Source organism: Moschus berezovskii, chromosome 1 (assembly GCF_049115385.1).
Source record: "Moschus berezovskii isolate FMDL1 chromosome 1, NW_MosBer_1.0, whole genome shotgun sequence".
Lineage (NCBI taxonomy): Eukaryota > Metazoa > Chordata > Mammalia > Artiodactyla > Moschidae > Moschus > Moschus berezovskii.
This window is the reverse complement of record NC_142460.1, coordinates 128465327-128474666: the sequence shown is the minus strand read 5'-3', so window position 1 is coordinate 128474666 and position 9340 is coordinate 128465327. Positions and strand designations below refer to the sequence as shown.

Here is a 9340-nt window from a genome sequence, read left to right as displayed (position 1 = left end):
AGTTCTTAGTGCTATAAGGGAGGAGGTCGATTTGCTTGTCCTACTCTAGGCATCTCAGAGGGACTCTGCTTGTGTATGCTTTTTTTTCTTTTACTACAGCTATGCGTAGGAGATTTTTTGATAAAATGGCTTTACTGCTAAAATGGTTTCAAAAGTGCTGATCTAAGACATCATTTTAAGTAGCTGCATCCTGTGTGTGAATATAACATAAATTATTAAAACAATTCTATTGTGAATATTTAGGTGGTTTCTTGCTTTTATCTATTATAAACATTGCTGTGATAAACAATATCATGTGAGTAATATGAGTACCGTGTGTACTCATCCATAATTACTCATTTAATTCCTAGAAGTAGACTTCCTAGGTTGAATTATATATTCCTTTGTGAGATTTTAAAATAAGTACTGTCAAATCATTGTCTAGAAAGGAGGCACTAATGCACACTTCCACCAGCCAGGAGTGTGTGAGTCCTGGGTTCTCTGTGCTTTATTCAACACCAAGTATTATCATTAGCAAAATGTTTTAATTTTCAGCTTTGTGTAATTTTTAAGTTATTACTCAAGTTGAATATTCTTCATATGTTTCTTACTTGTTTATATATGTCTTAATGATATCTCCTTTTGCATTTTCTTTGCATGGGTGTCAGGAAAAGAATCTCTGATAGACAGACTTCTTCAGTATTCATTGTCTTTTAAGTTGTTTAGTAGCCAAGTTTTGTCTGACTCTTTGTGACCCTGTGGACTGTAGCCCACCAGGCTCCTCTGTCAGTGGATTTTTCCAGGCAAGAATACTAGAGTTGTTGCCATGTCCTTCTCCAGGGGATCTTTCTGACCCTGGGATTCAACCTGTATCTCTTGCCTCTCCTGCATTGCAGAGGATTCTTTACCACTGCATCATCATTGTATTATGAAGAAAACTCTTTGCTAAGGTAATGCTGAGCATAAGGATATAAATGGGAGAAATTATTAGAGGGCTCATTGCTTTATGCCTAAAAGAGAGACAGTGAAATAGCTGGCGAAGGAAGAGGAGAAGGTGGTTAGGAAAGGAAGGTGATATGGGAGGGAAGGTTGATAGAGACTTGGGCAGAGTATCATGGAAAACCTGGGAAACAGAGGATACAGGTAATCTGTGCACAGGAGAAAATTTAAGGGAGAATAGAGTTTAAAGGCAGAGAGTGACCAAACATCCTGGTTTTCCTGAACCAGGCCAGTCTGTGAATAATGTTTCAGGGATATTATTCATGTGCCCTTGTTCAGACAGTAAATTATATGATGATACTACTTAGAGGGATTTCTAAAGAATATTTACAAAATAGCTTGTGATATATTTAATCATCTGTTTTCCTATATAATCTTCAGTAAAACATTCTTTATTAACACATTGATGAGGTGAATCTGATTTTGGGATGCATGAAACAACTGCTCCCTGCTTCAGAAAAAGCATGGACAGTTGATGGGGAATCTCTCTGAGGATGGCCTTCCATTACCTGCTTCTGCTCACTATCCAGATGTATCCACAGCCACATCTGTGTATATGCCACAACTCCTTGGCCATTTGGAGCTGCATATTTTTTCTGAGAATTTACATTATTTGAGTTTTTTAAAAATATAATCTTTTCTCTTAGAAATTGCTCCTCTCTTGTCTGCCTAGTGAACTTTTAAGATCCTCATCAGAGCTTCATTTCCTGCCATTCTTCCCTGTGATATCAGTGCTTTTCTTTATTGTAGCATTTATTACATTGTTCCCTTGGTTTGCTAGAGTTTGGCCTCCCAGATGATACAATTATGTCTTGTTTGTCTATCTCCTATGAATACCATGCATAGCAAGGAATCAATATATTCACTGAGTGTTTAGCACTGTAGCAGACACTGGTAACAGATGAATCAAATATAAGAATATTCATGGAAGTCTAGAATCCAGTGAGAGAAAAAATATATAAATTCATTAATTACCAAGTGCTGAGTTTACAGAAGTTTCTACAATATAAGGAACAGAGGTACCACAGAGGCAAGTGATTAGTTATGGGGTGATCAGGAAGCAAACATAGAAAAAGTACTCTTGGGCGGTTTTGAAACATTAAACACTCAGAAAGTGAGGGAGACAGTTACAGAAGGCACATGCATAGACACTGAGGATTAAAGGAATAGGTTGGGTGATTAAAAGTACTTGAGGGTATCAAAGATGTGTGCTCAATAGTTGATTTGCATGCAGTTAGAAATACTGTTGTATCACTTAAATAATAAATTCTGATTCGAGGAAACATGAGCTGGGGCTTTGAGACATGAAACACTAGGTATACTGACATTGGTGATTCACTTAACTATTAATTTCATTTTTTCCTCTTTTTCTCCCTGCAGTTTTTCTGTTTCCCTGCTTCAGGGCTTACTCCTGTTTTTTCTTTTTCTCTCCTGTGACTTCTCCATTCCTTTAATAGTTTGGGCTAGGAAGGAAGGGATAGACAGACAGCTGCACAAGTAGACATGAAGGACAAAGGGATGTGTAGTGAGGCTGCCGTGTCTGTCTTCTTGAGAGAGGTGGTCATTGCTTTTCATACTCTTTCCTTGGGTTTAAAAATTTCATTCTTCTACAGAAATGCAGGAATACAAAGACTGGTTAATAACTATATTCGACAAGAGGACGACACAAACGACTTCTCTGTATTGACCATGAGAGGCGGTGTTCTGTAGTCATTAAGAATTGAGCCGACATTCCTGAGTTTGAATCCTGTGTCTTCTACCTAGTAGCTGTGTGACCTTGAGCAGTTGACTTCCCAGGTGGTGCTAGTGGTAAAGAGCCCACCTGCCAATACAGGAGACATAAGAGACATGGGTTCTATCCCTGGGTTGGGAAGATCCTCTGGAGGAGGAAATGGCGAACCACTCCAGTATTCTTGCCTGGAGACTACCCATAGACAGGAGTCTGACAGGCTACAGTCCATAGGGTCGCAAAAAGTCAGACACGACTAAAGCGACTAGCATGTACACATCAGTATTTACCTCACAAGTTTGTTAGCAAAAGAAAATGAGGCAATTCATATAAAGTACCTAGAACAGTGCCTGAAATTGTAAAAAGACTCCAATGTTTGCTACTATCATCATTATCATTGACTGGAATTTTATCTCCAAATCTGTTATCTTTATCTCTTTGTTTTTATATTTAACACCACAGACTCAAAAGTGATTTTTCCCTGTAATTCTTCTAGATGGCCTGGAATTTTCTGTTAATGTGTTCTATAGCCAATTTCTGTAAATATGATACTGAAGGGCATATAAAGATTCAACCTATGAGTGTGTAAAGCCACGTAGACCAGACAGCTGGCTTGACTTTCTAAGTATTTCATAATCTGAAACTTTCATAACAGGTTATCTTTATCCCTACCCTATTGTTTACTCTTTCTTCTTAAACATCCTTGATAGCAATAATAACGTTTCAGGATCACTTTCTTCCCTTAGTGACTTTTGAGAACATTACCTACCCTATGTACATTTATTTTAAAATAGTCAGCACATACACCTGCATTAATGTAGTATGTGCATTATAACCTTAAAATATAAATTTAAATGAATGAGATAAAAATAAACAATAATTTTCCTTGTTCAGTGAGTCATATGGACAAAACTCATTTTGGAAAACTCATAGGTACAGGCTATATATTACCACCCAGTGATGCAGGGTGCATCCCTCAGTGAGTTGATTCCTTCTGTTGGACAGTTTTAAGTTGTTTGAAAGTTTTTCCTCTTCAGTTCAGTCCCTCCGTTGTGTCTGACTCTTTGTGACCCCATGGACTGCAGCACACCAGGCTTCCCTGTCCTTCATCAACTCCTGGAGCTTGCTCAAACTCATGTCCATTGAGGTAGTCATGATACCATCCAACCATTTCATCCTCTGTTGTCCCCTTCTCTTCCTGCCTTCAATCTTTCCCAGAATCAGGGTCTTTTCCAATGAGTCAGTTGTTCTCATCAGGTGGTCAAAGTATCGGAGCTTCAGCATCAGTCCTTCAATGAATACTGAGGACTGATTTCTTTTAGGATGGACTGGTTTGGTCTCCTTGTAGTCCAAGGGACTCTCAAGAGTCTTCTCCAACACCACAGCTCAAAAGCATCAATTCTTTGGTGCTCAGCTTTCTTTATGGTCCAACTCTCACATCTATATATGACTACTGGAAAATCCATAGTTTTGGCTAGTAGTAATGTCTCTGCTTTTTAATATGCTTTCTAGGTTTGTCATAGCTTTTCTTCCAAAGAACAAGCATCTTTTAATTTCATGGCTGCAGTCACCATCTGCAGTGATTTTGGAGCCCCCCAAAATAAAGTCTCTCACTGTTTCCATTGTTTGCCCATCTATTTGCCATGAAGTGATGGAACTGGATACCATGATCTCAGTTTTTTGAATGTTAAATTTTAAGCTAGCTTTTTCACTCTCCTCTTTCACTTCCCTCAAGAGGCTCTTCAGTTCCTCTTCACTTTCTGCCATGAGGGTGGTGTCATCTGCATATCTGAGGTTATTGGTATTTCTCCTGGCAATCTTGATTCCAGCTTGTGTTTCATCCAGCCTGGCATTTCACATGATGTGAAATGCATATAAGTTGAATAAGCAGAGTGACAATATCCAGCCTTGACGTATTCCTCTCTCAATTTGGAACCAGTCTGTTGTTCCATGTCCAGTTCTAACTGTTGCTTCTTGATCTGCATACAGATTTCTCAGGAGGCAGGTCAGGTGGTCTGGTATTCCCATCTCTTAAATTTTCCACAGTTTGTTGTGATCCATACAGTCAAAGATTTTTCCTCTTACATATCTTAAAAAAAAAAATTCTAAAGTTAGTAGCCACTTACCATATGTAGGCCCTGAGCTTTGTGCTTTTTTAGGCACACTATTTCTATTTTCATAATATCTGAAAGCTAGATGCTACTTTCCCCCAATTGCAGATATAGATATTAAAGTAAAGAGAAACAGTTTTCCCAGTAGGTGATCGACCCTTTTAGTTGCAGTTCCATTCTCTGGATATGATACGAAATGAAATGGAAACCTTACCTCTCTCCTTGGACTCTAGTTTCTGTGTGACCTTTATAAGCCCCTGCACAACACCACGTACATTCAGCTTTAGCTTTTGTCTAGACTGTCCCAGTTCCTGAGATGTCTTCTTCCCTTTCTTCTTCCTCCACTGTCTCTTAACATCCCTTTGGTATGAGTCAATCCCTGCCTTTCTATGTTACGTCCTTGTGCATCTCTTCCAAATGGTGCTCTGCTGCTTGGGTGCAGTCAAAACATCTGATGTCTATAGCACATCCTTCTGATTTTGATATTAAATTTATGGTCATTGCATGCTTACATGGCTTAAAATTAGTTTACAAGTTGCTTTCTGGTGTGGCTCCTGCCTTATAATTCTGTGTTCCCCCTACATTAGGCAGAGTTTGGGGCACATCGTAGACTGTCACTCACATATTTAGATACTATTTTCTCTCTTTTGTTTTGCAGGCATGAAAGTTAAGCAAAATATGGGAAAGTAAATGATGAAGAATCACAGAAGGAAAAGGTTCTATTCATTTCCAACTCTTCTCTTAGTTGATATCTATGTATATTCTTTCCCCTTATGATCAGTCTTAATTAATCTTGGTTTCCATATCTAGTGCTATGAATCCCTTTTTTAGGTGACCTTCTAGTTCTTTAACTTTTTGTGCAACATTTCTTATTACCTGTCAGACCTTTATCATGTATGCATTTTCTTTTTTTTTTTCCTTTCTTTGACTCAAATAAGACATAAAATCTCTCAAGTCTCCAAGATTCTTCTGAACACATACTTGCTAAGGTTTGGCACAGCCCAACAGATCACATTCAGACACTTTACGACTAAAGAACCAAGGCCCAGAAAAGTTAAACTATTAAGATGACATAGAAAGATTACACACAGTACAAATGAAAATTTTGGAAATGGGAAACAAAGGATTCAGATTCTCAGTTCATATTCAAGTCCTGATGGTACACAAATGTAGAAAAGCAAAGACTGCAGTCTGAAACACTGCCATTTCTTGGGCTATTCCATCAAAGACTTCAAGGTAGATGATGGCACTTGAGCTCTTCATTTTAAACTCTCTACTTTATCCTAGTAAAGTGTTCCACTTTTCTAAAGCAACCCAGGAAAGTTGCTAACCCTTAGTTTCAGAAGTTCACTTTCTTCCAAGGAAATGTACTCAATCATTCTTGGACTAGGTCTTCTTTAAGTCCTCATCTGTTTTCCCATGTCCTTCTACAGGTCACATATCTTCCCCTTGAGAACACTCTGAACAGTCACAAGTTCTCTTCCACGTGACAATCTTGCTCATGTTGAACACAGCTCTCTTTTTCATCTCTTTTTTCTTCAGGCTTAACAGTCCCAGTTTCTTTTACCATTTCAAAGTGACACCACTGTGTGATCCCTGACTCACAGCTTCCCCCATGCACCCCTCTGAATTTTCTCTTCTATCTAAAACCCTCACACAACATGAGGGTAAATAAAATAGACTCTAACATAGTAACAGGGCTATCATCTTTCTTACTGTACAAAGTATACTTTCATTAATGTGGTATAAATCAAAATTGGCTTCTTTGGCAACTAAATCATACAGTGATTTAGGTGACCATTTAGGCTTTTCCAAATATAGTGAGCTATAGAACCCAAGTGCAGAACTTAGAACCATTAGCCATAAAATGCCATCTTTGGTTGCTTGCAATTTGTCACAACTGTCCTCAGTTCCAGCAAATAGCTTACTGTGTGTGTGTTAGTCTCTCAGTTGTGTCTGACTCTTTGTGACACCATGGGGTTTTGCCTGCCAGGCTCCTCCATCCATGTGGTTTTCCAGGCAAGAATACTGGAGTGGGTTGTCACTTCCTCCTCCAGGGATCCTCCTGACCCAGGGATCAAACCTGGGTCTCCTGCATTGCAGGCAGACTCTTTACTGTCTGGGCTGCTGCGTGGTGCTGGTGACAATGCCCTGCTGGAGGCGATAGGCCTGCTCTTGAAGGTATTTTCTAGTCTTGTGATTCTGGAGCAGATAGTTTTCTATCTTCTGGAGAGCCTCTTCTGTCTTTTCAGGGTTTGTTTTTAAGGCCTGAGAAGCATCGTACATAGGAATTGGCATAAATCTCAATGTATAGTTCTTTTCCATAGCAACAGCTGTATCTTGAAAGCCTTGTGCGGTTTTGTTGTTCTTGTCCCATATAACAGTCCTGAGCTTGGTGTTGATCTGCAGCACTTTGGCCAGCATCTTCACCCCCATGTCCCCCATGCCATTCCCATTGATGTCCACTTTGGTCAGGGAGGTGTTGCTACCCAGGGCGTTGATGATGATGGTGACCCCGGTCTTGAGTTTTGAGTCGGCCAGGGACAAGGACTGCAGAGGTGATTCTTCATCTTGAATCATCTGTACTAAGTTGTCCAACACAGGTGTCAGATTTTTGGATTTCATATTATTAAAATTTTTGCCTAACGCCAGGTGTTGTATTGATCTGTTTTTACTGAGCCACAGTATTAAGGTAGATAGGTCAGATTCTAAACCATTGTTGGAGATGTCTAGGCTGCTGATGTGGATTTCAGCAATGCAGCCTTCTAGTACCTGTGCACCTCCAGATCTCAGCTCACAGTTGCTGAGATCAAGAGAAACTCCCTTCAAGGTATGATTAGAAGCCAGGCCCAATAACAGTGCTTTTAAGGGCTCAGGAGACAGTTTTGTGCCTGAAAGGTTGATTTGCATCAGAGCCAGAGAACTACTAAAAACCTGCTTCAAAGATGGAGGTACTTCTTTTCCTTTCTGGTGAGAAAACACAGTTCTGGAAAGATTGAGCACAGCTAAATATTGAAGGCAGCCATTCAGAAGAGCTCCACAGACCGTGTCCAGGGAACATTCAGTATTGGATAAATCCAGATGAGCAATGGCATTTGGCTGGGCCAAAAAACTGTACATGGACGAGAGGTCATCTCCATGAAGGATGTTCCCTGAGAGGTCCAGATAGACAAGGGTGGTCAAAGGGTTGGCACTCAGTGACTGAGAAAGGCTATTCACCCCTTTAGGTGACAATGAGGTTTTAGACAAATTTAAATGCTTTAATCCCTTTGGGAGTTTGGCAAATTGAATACTTAGAGAGGACACACCTCGATCATCCAGTGGGTTGCCAGCAAGGTTAATCGTGTGCAGCCCTGAAGTGGGATTATGTGCTACAGCAATGGCCAGTTTTTGTGCAAGATCTGTTCTAAGTCTAGCATTTTCCAATACCAATTTTTCCAGTCGATTGGACCTGCTCACCACCCTCAAGATCTGTTCACAGACATCAGTGGACAGTTTTAGATCCTTAGAGGACAACTTAGTGAACCACTGATTGTATTCCACAGCAGCAATGATAGGTATTAAGTCCCTGTGGTCAAGATGACTGAAGTCTTGTAAATTCAATTCCCTGGTGTCTTGTGTCAGATAAATTGTACTCACATCCCATTGTACTTCTTCCCTGTATGAAAATCCAAGCCAGTCACAAACACAGGCATACATCTGAGAAAATCCACCACAGGGGCCCTGCTCAATCACAGTCTGGTTGTCCCACAGAGCTTGGAGGCTGGCCAGTCGCTCAGATGGCTCCATGAAGACTTTTTTCATGATTCTTACTGGAGAGAGGCCAGGGAATATCTTGTGCAGGTTGGTGCTGATGTGCGCCAGCACCTCGCTCACGTCCTCGGGCGACGCCGTCTTCATGGAGACGCTGCAGTTCTCAGTCTCCACGACCATCTGAGCTGGCTTGCTGCAGATGACACCATGAATCTCCAAGTAGCTGAAGGTTACCTCGAGCTTGGTGGAGATTCGTGCTGTGACGAGGAAAGCTCGGCATGACGTGAGCACCAGCACTCTGTTTTCAAATTTGTCTCCTTTTACTTCCAGCTTTACTTTCTTCTTCAATGCAATCTTTATCTTTCTACCAAGAACATCCTTTATGCTTTCATATGGTGAGGAAACACTTTTTTGTGTGCTCAGCGGGGGCACCGCCGCCGCCGCCGCCATTTGCCATCTCAGACATTTGAAGTCTGCATTTTCTTGGTAACCATTTCTTCAGTACCCATATCAGTTATAAATTATTCATTACAGAGGTGCGGGCGGGATCCCTGAGACTTAGGGTAATCTCTTATTAAAGCACTAAGAAAGAAATATGTCTTGATTTGAGCCCTATCAGTAAGTGGAAGAGAAGGATAGAAATATTTGTTATGAAGTTCTAAATTAGAATGGATTTCTGGAGGAAGGGCTTTTGTTCAAGGCTTGAAGTATTCATAAGATAAGACAATAGTGAATAGGTACCGGTTAGATTGTGGGGCTTCCCTGGTGG

At 40.4% G+C, this 9340-nt stretch overlaps 1 pseudogene; it reads right to left on the bottom strand.

The window, feature by feature from the left end:
* Positions 1 to 6930: 6930 nt before the first annotated feature.
* LOC129551815 (F-actin-uncapping protein LRRC16A pseudogene) lies at positions 6931 to 9021 on the bottom strand (annotated as a pseudogene).
* Between the last annotated feature and the right edge of the window lie 319 nt (positions 9022 to 9340).